The following is a 12,859-nucleotide window of genomic DNA, read 5'->3' as shown; positions in this document are numbered from 1 at the left end:
TCTGTGAAGGGCCATGAGCATTATGGCTCAGACTTCTGGCTTCTATATCCCCCAATATCCAGGACAGCCATGCCTCTAGAGCTGTCTTACCTCTTTGGCTAGACTCTTTCTTTTAGGGCCACTGGGCTCTCCCTCTAAGGCACTGATTGACTTTTTGATAATGGTTTTTAAATGTCCATGCATTAAACTGTTGACAGTAGAAGTCTTTATTGTTTTGTCTCCTTTGCTAAATAGTCAGAATTCTTTTGGTGTGTGCATATATGTGCATATATTTTTAATAATTACAATCTATTTATATTTTTAATAACAGACTTTAATGTTTTATCACCTGCTTCTCTCCATAGAAATATACTAACCTCATAAACTAGTACCTCTTCATGCCTTGCCTTTCTCACGTTATGAACGTCAGTTTGCTACCTGTACGTGTTTCGGGTTCTCCCGTTTGTATTAACCTCACCACTGTGACTCCCACAGTTGACGTCATCAGCTGCGCTCATCCTCAATTCTTTTGGGCACAGCTTTCTAGGTCCTGAGTTCTTTATTGGTTACATCTTTTGCTTGATTCAATTTTTGTCATTAAGCAAATTTCTTTATAAAAACACAGAGGGACACTTCATGAGAAATATAATTCAATACATCTGCTTACTTAAGACGGACTCCGCTACTTTTATAAGCAAATTACAAATTGTGTGCTAAAAGTAGAGATCTTTCTTGCTTTTACTTAGAACTATGTAGATACTGATTCACTTCTTTCATCCTTTGTAAAATAAAATTCTCTGCAAAAGTTTGAATGCCGGCTAATTTTTGTTCATTACAGAGGACTTGCTTTTAATCCCTGGATATTCATCAGATCTTCTTTTTTCCCCTTTAAAATTTAGCACCTTATTAGGTATACTTTGAGTTTGCTTATTCTCATTTTTGTATTCAATACTGAATTTCTTTTTGATCAGTATATTCATCCTAGTGGAAAATACTTTTCTTTTTAAAACCTAAATTTTTTTCGTGTTCCATTTGCCAAAATTTTATCTTAAAAAAAGCAATTAAATCTCTTGTTCTACTTCACACATGTCTTTGTTTCCTAGTGATGCTGCGACAGAAATATGAAAAGTGGGTAGTTTTAAAGAACATAAATTTCCTTTCAGGCTAACAGTCCAAATCAGGGTCTCAGCAATGCTCCCCTTCTCTCGTCTATGGTTTCAGGCATTCCTTGCCTCCTTGGTTTGAAGAAGATACTCCTAGGGTATCTACTGTTTCTCCCTCAACCAGGATATGATGATCTATGCATCTACTCCGTTTATAACTCAGAAGTGATGAGATCAACATATTTATTAGGTAAGCAATACAATTAACATGAAAAATAAACCCTTTCAAGCAGAATTAGATCCACAGATATAAAGGCGAGGACCCCAACATCCATCTTGGAGAACACAATTCAGTGCACAGCATCCTGCTTACCATGTTTGTTCTACTCGATCTACTCGGTTCTATTGCATTTTGTGTAAATTTCAGGAATGTTGAGCCTATTTATTTCACTTTTGTGTGTACTTCTCATTTCTGTATGGTTTTGTTGTCATTGTCGATTTCTTTCCTGAATCCTGCTAGTAACTTCCATCGCTTTTGGTTGTTCCTTTCTTTTGATTTAAAGATTTTAAACTATTTTCTGACACCTTCTTGTTTTCTTATTCTACTTTTGATGGTCTCTTCTCATTTTTTTAAGTTATTCTGTTTCTTTCATTGTCCAGAGTCTCAGCTCTTGAAGGATGTCTGTGTTCCTCATCACGGGGACCCTTCCATCTTTACATCAGGAGTGAATTGTTGAGGCCGTCTCATGCTGCCTTCAGCGATAGCACTCTGCTTTGGCCAGAAAAGTTCTCTGACTTTATGGGCTCCTGAGTCCATCTAGATCATCCCAAATATTCCATTTTAAGGTCCTTAACATTACTTGGAATTTTGGGGCCATGGTGGCCTTGGGTTGTGAGCCCTAAGGCCAGCAGTTGGAAGTCAACAGGCACTCCTCCAGAGGAAGATAGGGCCTCTACTCTCATAAAGAGTTAGGGTCTCAGAAACTTGCAAGAGCCATTCTACTCTGTCTTTATGGTCACTGTGAGATGGCATCGACTCAATGGGAGTGGGTTTGATTTTCTTTTTGTTTAATATTAATTACATCAACAAAATATTTTTTTCTGTATAATATTACAATTTTTATGTTCTAGGGATTCGTTTATAGGCATATTTTGGAGCTTTAATACCACATAATATTTTCTAGTGCATCCCATCCATAAACCTTCATGCTCACCAGGTCCATGGTTTCACACTTCTGGAAGTAGTCTCATTATATTTAGAGGTGGTTAGGCAATACACAGGATCCCTGGTATCTCGGGTGTTAAAGCCCTTGGATGATAACTAACAAGTCAGTGATCCTAAACTATCAGACATGCCTAGGAGAAAGCTACAAGCAGTCTCCTTCTATATAAATTAAAGCCTTGGGATCTTATGGGGCAGTTTTCCTCTGTCCTATATGGTGGCCCCAAGTCAGAATCAACTCAAGAGCAACAGATTTGGACACTGTTTCATTTACTTGCTTACTGATGCTCTTAAAATCAAACAATCTCCTCTCTCAAATTCATGAATTGACCCCTACTTTATTACTCTCTAATTTTCACCCCTTATGCTTTTTACCTTCTGATCTCTGTCCAGAAATAGGACTCACCCTTTGTGTTTTAGAGGAATCTAAACCTAATACCGCCTCAGGTCCTTTGGGTTTCTCTTCCGTCTTCAGCTGCCATTCTTGCCTCAGTCTTGACAAACCTGTCTCTTTCTTGTCATTGACATTGCTTATTAAATGTGATTTCCTCCAAGATGTCTTTGCTGACTATCTTGAGAGATCTTGCTTTTTCGCCTTTCCTTGTGTGGCAATTTCCCATTTAGGCGATTTCATGGCACTTATTCTTGTATTCCTCTGTGGATGACAGAGAGATTTGAGGATTCTAATTCATAATCACAGCTGGCCACACCTGTAAGTGGAATACAAACGTGAATCTAAGAGGAGGTACCAAGAAGCTGAAATAAGGGGAAAGTGGTAGTGGAGCAGGAGGAAGGTAAAAAGAAATAGAGTAAGGACCAAGGAAGCAAAGCAATGGATAGAGGTATAAACATAGCAGTGTACATATGTAAATACATTAATCAACATATTGTTGAGAATGAGGAGGGCTGGAGTGGAGATCCAAAGCCCATCTGTAGACAGTGGAACAATCTCCCCACAGAGGGCCCACAGGGAGGGGATGAGTCACCGGGTTGTAGTAAAGCTTCGTTGAAACACACTATATTCTTCTGGTTCTTTGAGGCTTCCTTACCCCCCACTACCATGACCACAGGGCTGCTTCCCAGTTCAGACTCGACCAGAACATGTACACAGGTATAGAAAGGGATGGGAGCTCATGACACAGAATCCAGGAGTAGGAATGGTGATGCTGCAAGGGTAGGGGGAAGTGGGGGAGATGAAGGGAGAAAGGGGAAACCGATCGCAAAGACTGACACATAACCATACACCCCTCTACAGGGGGAAGAACAACAGAAAACGTGGGGGAAGGGAGACATTGGTCAGTGTGAGAGATGAAAATAATAACAATGTACAATCTATCGGGGGGATTATGAGGGTGAGAAGTGAGGGGGGAGGAAAAATAAGAGCTGGAACAGAGGGCTCAATAGAAAGTAAATGTCTAGAAGAGAATGAGGGCAACATATGTACAAACATGCCTGATTCAATTGATGTATGGATTGTGCTAAGAGTTGTACAAGCCTCCAATAAATGATTTTTTTTTTAAATGTCAAATGTCACCAAATGGCTTGAGATAGGAAGAAGTTTCCAAATAATTTTCTCCATAATGTTGGGCAGTTGTCTTCTGTGAACTACAAGAATAAAAGTATCACTCAGAGGAAGGTTATTTAATCTATATTCTAATTGTAACTCTGGTAAATTGTTTCATCGTTCTCCCTAGACCTTACATTTCTGCTCATGTAAAAGAGAGCGAGAGAGAGAGAGAGAGAGAGAGAGAGAGAGAGAGAGAGAGAGAGAGAGAGAGAGAGAGAGAGAGAGAGAGAGAGAGAGAGCAGGAAAATTTCATCTCTATATTCACTGTTTCTTAAAAGGTCAGTGATTTTGATTCCTGAAGTTGCTTCGGCATTGAGACATTCCAAACACCTTTGGGTTGTCTAGACTACCAGTTCAAGGGCAGTGAGTAGAAGTCTGAAGTTCTTGAGACTCTTTCAGAAGATCTGAGGGCAAAAGTATTTTTTAAAAGATTAAAATTTATTTGTCTTTTTGCTACAGTGACATTGACACTAAGGCGCACAAACAAAACTGGCAGATTAGAACCAATCAAGGCAGGGACACCTGTTGAAATAGTTATATTCTCCAACACCTTAAAGAAATGCTTTCATGTTTAAAATGTCATTTTCTCTTAGGAATATTCTTAGTGAAATAGATAAAATGATCAAATCTTTTAAATCTTGACTTTTGAGTATGCAATTTTTTAATATTGTGTCACAAAATGGGAACTAAGTATAAAACACTTTTGCCACATTGAGATGTAGTCAACTAATATGGCCCTTCTAGCTATAATCTGTTGTGTGATATATTATTAATCCTAGCCTCGATGCCTGTGGTGAGGAGCCCATTTTTGAGGGAGTTGTCTGCAATGCCAATAGACAGAACTACGCTGAGATGGATGCTAACCCTCCATCTTCAAAGAGGTTATGAACCAAGTCACCAGCCGTTGTTCCCTTGGGGAGATATGTCAGCTGCAAGACAGAAACCACAACCTACCCAGAGTCATTCCTCTGTGGAGTAGCTGGATCTTGGAATCATGGAGAATCCCAGGACCACTGGAAGAAAAGCTTCCGGTGAGGCATGGTCCAGATCTCTGTCTGAAGGGGTGGAGTGTGGGAGCCCCTGAGGCTGCAGCACAAAGACCGTGGGCAAGAGCAAAGGAACCAGGCTGAGACCAGAGCAGAGGCAAGGAGACCATGAGACAGACAGAGGATCAGTGCTGAGAGGATGGTACTGTGAAGCAGAGTGACGGGCCAGCTTCCTGGCCAGCTATGCAGAAGACAAAGGACCATGAGGCTGAGAGGCTGAGGACAAGAGCGAGGCTGGGCTACTGCCTGGGAAGAGGCACGGCTGTGGACCGATGACGGTGCCCTTCATTTTCCTGAACCCGTGGACTTGTGGAAACCTATTAGCCTGCCTAATAAGTCCTCATCACGACGAGCTTTGTCTGTGAGTTCTGTGTGGCAGTGAATTATCAAACTCAGCAGTAGGTTAGGAAAGAGGAATAGTAGAAACATGTCTGACCTCTGCCCCATGGCAATGGGAAGACCCTCCATGCTGTTTTCGTACACATGGTATGTAGCACGACAGTTGTCTAAAGGAAAAGCACTTGCGATTTGAGTTACAAGCGGAATCAACCAGTTTTAATAGAACATAATTTTTACTTGGAAGAATGACTGACAGACAAGCTTTGGTTTTGCAGACTTGCATGTTCAGCAGGCATTTCCTTGAACTTGAACGAAGTGAAACTGTCAATTTAGGGAAGACTTCTGACAGTATTTGTGTCCAAGGGTAAAATTAGCTTTCAAGTGAAAATTAGAATTTGGTAAAAATTTGTATCAACTTTCCAAATGCTTAAAGACTTTGCTGATGGGATCTGGGGTGATAGTAATGAATTTTATTTTTTATATTGAATAATGAAATATGTCAGTGTTGGGAAGAGCTCATTGATAACCTAGGAAAGCAATATTTTCCCAATGAAAAACACATTACAATGCACAACTAAAAGATCCACTCAACGTGCAACATAGACCGATGGCTTTAATGTAACAGTACAAAAGAGTTTACTGGTATGGTTTCAGATTCTACTTTGCAACCAGTTTTGCAGAAACTATTTGTTGAGTTTGAATGTAGTATCAAAGAACATATCTACTTATTAAAATGACTTATACCTTCGTATTTGCTTCCCAACTAATCTGAGACTGGATTTTTCTTTACCTAATTACTCAAAAGAACCTATTACAACAAATTAAATGTAAACTTAGATATAACTCTGTAACTGTCTTTCATTTAGCTACACTTTAAGAAAGTTGTGAAAATCTAAAGGGACAGCCCTCCTCTCGATAATTTTTTATATTTATATTGTTAAGCACTGAATGGCATCTCCCTGAAACATGTATTAGAACACTAACTACGAGCCCTGGTGGATTGTAAGTTTAGCGGTGAGCTACTAATTGCAAGGTCAATGGTTTAAATCCACGAGTCGCTCACTGGGAGAAAGATAAGGCTTTCTGCTCCCGTGAAGATCGAGCGCTCAGAAGCCCACAGGAGTCCAGCTCTGTCCTGTGGGGCTGCTGGGTCGGAGGAGACTCCTCAGCAGTGACGTTTTTAAATACGCATGTGGATATAGTGATGCCATTGGGGACTAGATTCTTCTTTGCTGTGTTACTGAGACCGTATCAGTGCCTGGTAGGTTTTAAACCCTTGAGAAGTGAGAACAAAATAGTCACAGAAGACAGGAACACACAGGCTACCAATGCTGGCTCTACAGGAAATGAGTGAGATCGCCCCTCACACACTATAGAGACACCTTCCCCTAGGGACCATGTCTGAAATGCTAAGAAAATAAATCTGTATTCTTTAAAACTACCTGTTTGTGGTATTTCTCGTATAATGGCACTAGCAAACTAAGATAGGTTTTGAAAGATACAGTTAATTTTCATAAATATATGAAATAAGATTATTTTGATTGCATTTTTAATATTTTTAAATTGTTATTGTGAATTAAGTGAAAGTTTCCAGAGCAAAGTGGTTTGCACTCAACCATTCCTATTATTTTGTTTTGTGACATTGACTGAAGTTCCCACAGTGTAACAGTATGTATTTCCTGTGTTCATTGTTGCCTTGAATGCCTCACTGTTCAAGGTGTTTTGTTATAGCTAAGAGGTATAAATACCTTTTCCCCCTGTTGACTCTGTTATATACATAGACTATATGCATTAGATTCAAACAAATATGCATTTAGAAATATCATCTGCCAAACATAGATATGGCTATGAGGATAGCCTCCTTTGCCTACTCAAAGCTAATCATCTTTACTATCAACCTGTGCGTCCACTTTTAGAATTATATTTATGACTGATAATACAAGATCATGTATGTATTAGTACCCATTTTTGGTTGACTATAAGTCTTGTGCACATCTTCCTGTTTTCTATTTCTTTAGTGCTATTATGCTGATCACCTCTTCACTGCATATCGTCTTTCCCTCCTGGCAAAGTAATAGTGTTGTGTGTTTAATACATGATTTTCTTATTCTTCGCCTCTCATCTCTGGAAACCATCAAATAATTTTTTATGTTTGTAAACCACTCTCTGACTTTCCATCAGTGTGGACTCATTATTTGACCTTTTGTAATTGACTGATTTTATTTAGCTGTGTATCCCCCAGCTTTATTTACATTATGAAATGTTTTGTGAATTCTTATTTTTTAATGTTGCAGGGTATTCTGGTGTCTATACAAGTGTGTATAATAATGTGTACAAGTATTTACCATTCATTTGCTGATTGGCATTTGGGTTGTTTCTATCTATTTGTTATTGTGAATTATGCTGTAGTGAACATGAGTGTTCATATATCTGTTCCTGGCCGGACCCTTATTTATTTAGTGAAACTCATAGAGGACTTGCTGGTTCAAGTATTATTTCTATTTTCAAGTTTTAAAGGCAACACCCCCCTGTTTTCCACAGTTGGTGCACCATCTTACAGTCCTCCCAACAGGCTGAGTTCTAGTCACTCCACAGCTTGGGAAGCATTTCTTGATTGTTGTCTTAATGAATTTTGCTGTTATTGCTGGGGTGGGATAATATTTTACTGTTTTGTTTTGCCCCTCTCTGCTCATTAATGACTGCAAGCATTCTTCCATGTGTTTGTTGGCCAATTGGAAGTCTTCTGTGGTAAAGAGTCTGTTCATATACTCTATGTTTTAATTGGATTATCTGTGGCTTCATGTGGCCTCATGTATGTGTTGATTGGAATGTTCTTTTATGTATACGAGGTCAAGTTTGTTGGTTGTGTTGTTGAGCTCTTCTGTATCTTTGTTTTGCTTCTTTTTAGTAGTTCTGCTCTCTATTAAAGGTGGTGTGTGGAAATACCCAACTACTATGGAGGAGTTGTCTATTTCTCTTCTCAGTTCAGTTAATGCTTGCTTTATGTATTCTAGGGCTTTTTCATTGGGAGTGTTAATGTTTATTATTGCTATATTGACCCTTTAATTGCTATATAAGGCCCTTACTTATCTTATTCTGGCTTTTTCCTTGAAGTCAATTTTGTCAGAAGTTTATTTAACACTGTTTCTCTTTATTAGTTTCTGTTAGTTGGATCTATTATTTCATCCTCTGATTTCTAATTTATTTTTATCTTTTAGTAAGATGTGTCTTTTGTGGCAGCATATTGTTGGATCCTATTTTCTTATCAATTCTGCACCTCTCTTTTGACTGGTACATGTAATACATTTGATTGTAGTGTAATCAGTGGTAAATATGAATTTATTGTTATTTTTTTGCATTTGGGGGATGCTCATTATTTCTTTGTTCTGCATACATTTTTGGCACTGAATTCATTTTCTTATCAGATTAGTGTTAAATTTTTTTTAGAATTAGGTTTATTTTTCTTTACTGTTGCAGATCTTGTGTTTAGCAAGTAATTATTATTTTTCTTTTTTCTTTCAGTTAGGAGATTTCTTAACTTTGTGTCCACATTGTAATTTATTTTTATCTTCCTAAGTTTAAAAAACAATCTATTCTAGCTGGTTATTTTCCTGAGTTCCTCTCCTTTTGGAAGTTTGTTATGATTTTAAATGAATAAATGAAATATTTAGAACATTCTCAATTTTGACCTCTAACATAGTAACATGGTAACAATAGATATAATTCATAGAAGCAAAATCGGGGGAGGGGGTGTCTTCATTATATTTTAAGAGTGTAAAATTGTCCTGAGACCAAAACATTGAGAACCGTAGACAGCTGGGGGGTGGGGGTGGGGTGGGGACAGTTTGTTCAGTAGGTTTGACTATTGTTTTTAAGCAACATTTATTGAACAAATACCTTTCTGGGAATTCAAAATACAACATTTCGTGTTCATGTTTCCTATTTTCAATTAGTTTGTATTAAAGAGAGAGGGCAAATATGGAAAACATGCCATCTCATTACATTACAATCCATGCTAACAGATTTTCCTGGAGGTGTGATTGGAGAAGATAGGACTGTTATTTTTATCCCCACCTGAAATACTACGCACATCAATTTGGAGGTTACATCTCAGTGGAGCTTTGATAGAGAAGTACACTTAAGAAAGAATAGATAAGAGAAAGTTGGGCTAAGTGCTGAAGGTGGAGATAAGAACCACTGCACAAGGAATTGGAGGCATGCAGCTCCTTTGTGTATATATGGTTGATTTTGTCTGACCGTAGACTGTATTGAACGGGAAGAGAATGGAAAAGCAGATAATGTCATGAGACGATGGTTGAAAGTCACCCTGCCTGTGGATCCTTTCCTGGGTCTTCTCATGTCTCCAGGGCTTTCCATGGCTATGCTCCCAGAGTACAGTGGTTCTCAAGCTATGGGTCAGGACCCCTTTGGGGGTTGAATGACCCTTTCACTGGGGTTGCCTCAGGCCATCAGAAAACACATAAATATTTCACAATATATAACTGCATGTTGTTTTTGTGATTAATCACTATGCTTTAATTATGTTCAATTTGTAACATTGAAAATACATCTTGCATATCAGATATTTACATTATGATTCATAACAGTAGCAAAATGACAGTTATGAAGTAACAATGAAAGTAATTTTATGGTTGGGGGTCACCACAACATGAGGAACTGTATTAAAGGGTCACAGCATTAGGAAGGTTGAGAACCACTGCAATAGTAGTTTTTAAAAAATAACTGTGATTTAATAAACCTGCAAATTATATTGCACTCTGTTTATATGCTTAACATACTGCCTAAAAATATCATCGTTCATTGAACTTCTCTGAATTGTGGTTCTCCTTTTTGAACAAACCAGTTTACAGTAACACCAAAGTTTAAGGGAGGCCATTTTGGTCCTTTTTGTCAAGGCCAATTTCCCCTGGCAGTGGGAGGGGGACGGGAACTGGAAAGGTCTCATGGACAGATAGAATGATTAGGAACTGGGTTAGCATTGCAGCTCAGAAAATGGATGAGGGTGGCCCAGACGATGCTACATTTCACATCTCGTGCCAACATGTGCTCTTCAGGGAAGCCCTGCAGAATGGTGGGGTGCTGCAATGAGGCATGCTAACTTTGGAGCTGCGAAGATGGACTGATACACAGAACGATTTAGAGAAGCACATGAATCCGTCAAGCTTGTTCTGACGTCTTAGGTAAACAAGGGGCATCGCTGATAAAACAAACATGGCTGTGTTCATTGTGAATAGAGGTTTGTGAGAATCTAAAGTGCCCACAAACAAAAGTGGCCCCTCACCGAAAGCCCCCCGCCCGACCGAAAGCAGCACCTGTTTCTTAGCCGGGAGCCGAACTCATCATCGGTCCCTCAGACCTCCCTGCGAAGGTGCGTGAGCTCCGCTCCGGGTCGAGAGCGCCTTATTGCGGTCTATCCATCTGCACCCCCGGGGCAGTGTGAAGATGTGTTTATTTTGCTGTAACAAACCAAAAATCGTCTTAGAAAATGGGCTCTTCCAAGAATTTTAGAGGGCAGTATTAATCTTTAGTAGACTAGCTCAAATAAAGTCATTGCTATTTTCACCTTTAAAAAGCAAGGAAGAGAAATGTGCAAAAGTATTCAAGGTGACAGCAACCACCTTCAACTTTCTGTATGCCAGCGATGCAGATTTCTTAAGGCACGACCTTGAGTTGCAACAGAGCAGGGAATCGGGTGAAATATATTAGGGCGAGCAGATTAAAAGATTAAAAAGAATCCTTAGAATGTAAAATCCTGGTAATGCACCATTTTAAAAATCGGATTGTACAGGAGAATCTATGGTCCTCTACTCTAGGGGCTGTCTAAAAATGAGCTCGTCCATGTCCCTGCTGCAGCTAGAATTGCTGCAGTAATCTTAGTCCCTGGGCAGAGTCAGGTGATAGATAAATTCAGTGCATATTTTTGTTTGTGAATGTGTATTTTGTAATCAACTACTTTTTTTCTGCATAGACTTTTGAAAACCTTGTGGTTTATTATTAATAGGTAAGAGACCTATGTTAAAGAGAGCAAGCAGGATATAAAGGGTTTCATATACATATAACTTAATATGTTCCTTTACATTTTAGAAAAAAATTAAAACGAAACACAACCTTTGGTTTCTATGGTTAATGTAATTAAAACCTGCTCAATTTTGTTATTGTATAACTTATCAAGAGCTTAACTATTCAGCATATGGTCTGAGGACCAGGAAAGAAACAATTTTAGAACAGGCGAAACTGATAATAACAAGCAATACTAAAACCAAGATAGCTTATTACTTTGAGAATTTTTAAAGCACTGCTTTTAAGTTAATTTTTTATAGCATTTCAGTAAGTAATTTTCTCCGTTTAAAAATCCCTGGAAGATGGCAGCTGTGTCAGTGTATGAACAACCAGTTGGAGGGTTTTCTTTAGAAAATTGCTGCAGGAATTCTGGTTTGGAAGCCAAATTTGCAAAGAAGGCTTACAAGCTGCCAGCAGCTCTGAAAACAGGCATGACCCTCGTGGGGGTGGCCTACAAGGGTGGCACAGTTATTTGGTAGAACAGATAGATATCAACCCTTGCAATGGGAGGAATGGCTGTTGCTGACAGGAACTGTTCAAAAATACATTGCCCCTGTCCTACCATTTATTGTTGTGGTTCAGGTCAACCCCAGCCATAGATGTAACAACCAGCTCATTTCTTCCATCTTGGGACTCCATTCCAGCTCCACTGGCTGCCTTCCCAGAGTTGTGATGGCCGATCACAGGCAAAAGCAAATGCTTCTTAGGTACCAAGCTTGCAGTGGGGCAGCACTACATTTGGGAGGGGTAGCTATTACTGGATCTCACTTCCACAGCATCCATCTCCATGGACCAACTGATAATCGTCTTATGTCACCGTGGGTTCAGATTCCTTGGCAGCAATGGTTGTATGTGGAAATAAATTTCAGCCAGACATGGAGGAGGAGGAAGCCAAGGAGGGGGTGAATAGGGCTGTTGCAGCCAGCATCTTCAATGGCTTCGGATCTGGAAGCAACCTGGTTCTCTGCGTCATCAGCAAGAGCAAGCTGGGCTTTCTCTGCCTCCTCTCAGGGCCCAGTGAAAAGGGCACCAGTTTTGGCCAGAACAGGCATGAGGAAGGGACAACTGCCGCACTCACTGAGAAGCTCCCCACCCTGGAAATTGAAGTCCTGGAAGAAATGGTCCAAGCGATGGACACTTCTTGTCTGGGACTGCCAGGGCTGGCTGCTTACTGCTCTAGAAGACGGGGTCATCCAAGGGCCCTCTCCCAGTAAGACATGCATTTTCCCAGAGTCTGGTGAATGAAATTCAATAAAAACCAAATAGGGTGGGGAAAAATTATCCCTGGAGATCGATAGTAGCACATTTGAATTGTGAAGTGTTAATTACTAAAAGCAGACACACACAGAGAGAGATGATAATACTGCAACAAGAGGAGATACTTCTCCAAACACAAATGAGCAAACAGAAAATAGAAAAACACACAAGCAACACCAATTCTCTCAGATACTTTTATGACGAGCTAAAGGACCTACTGATCTCAGTGGTTCTCAGGAGTACAAGTGTTCTCTGCTGTTGGTAC

The 12,859-nt window shown here is 39.5% G+C and overlaps 1 pseudogene; it reads left to right on the top strand.

Annotated features, from left to right (window-relative positions):
- The first annotated feature begins 11,639 nt into the window (after nucleotides 1-11,639).
- LOC101654020 lies at nucleotides 11,640-12,551 on the top strand (annotated as a pseudogene).
- The last annotated feature ends 308 nt before the right edge of the window (nucleotides 12,552-12,859 follow it).

This window comes from Echinops telfairi, unplaced genomic scaffold, assembly GCF_000313985.2.
Source record: "Echinops telfairi isolate 266 unplaced genomic scaffold, ASM31398v2 ScPeMD7_3533;HRSCAF=4204_1, whole genome shotgun sequence".
Classification (NCBI taxonomy): domain Eukaryota; kingdom Metazoa; phylum Chordata; class Mammalia; order Afrosoricida; family Tenrecidae; genus Echinops; species Echinops telfairi.
Note: the sequence above shows the minus strand (reverse complement) of the source record. Positions and strands in the feature narration are given on the sequence as shown.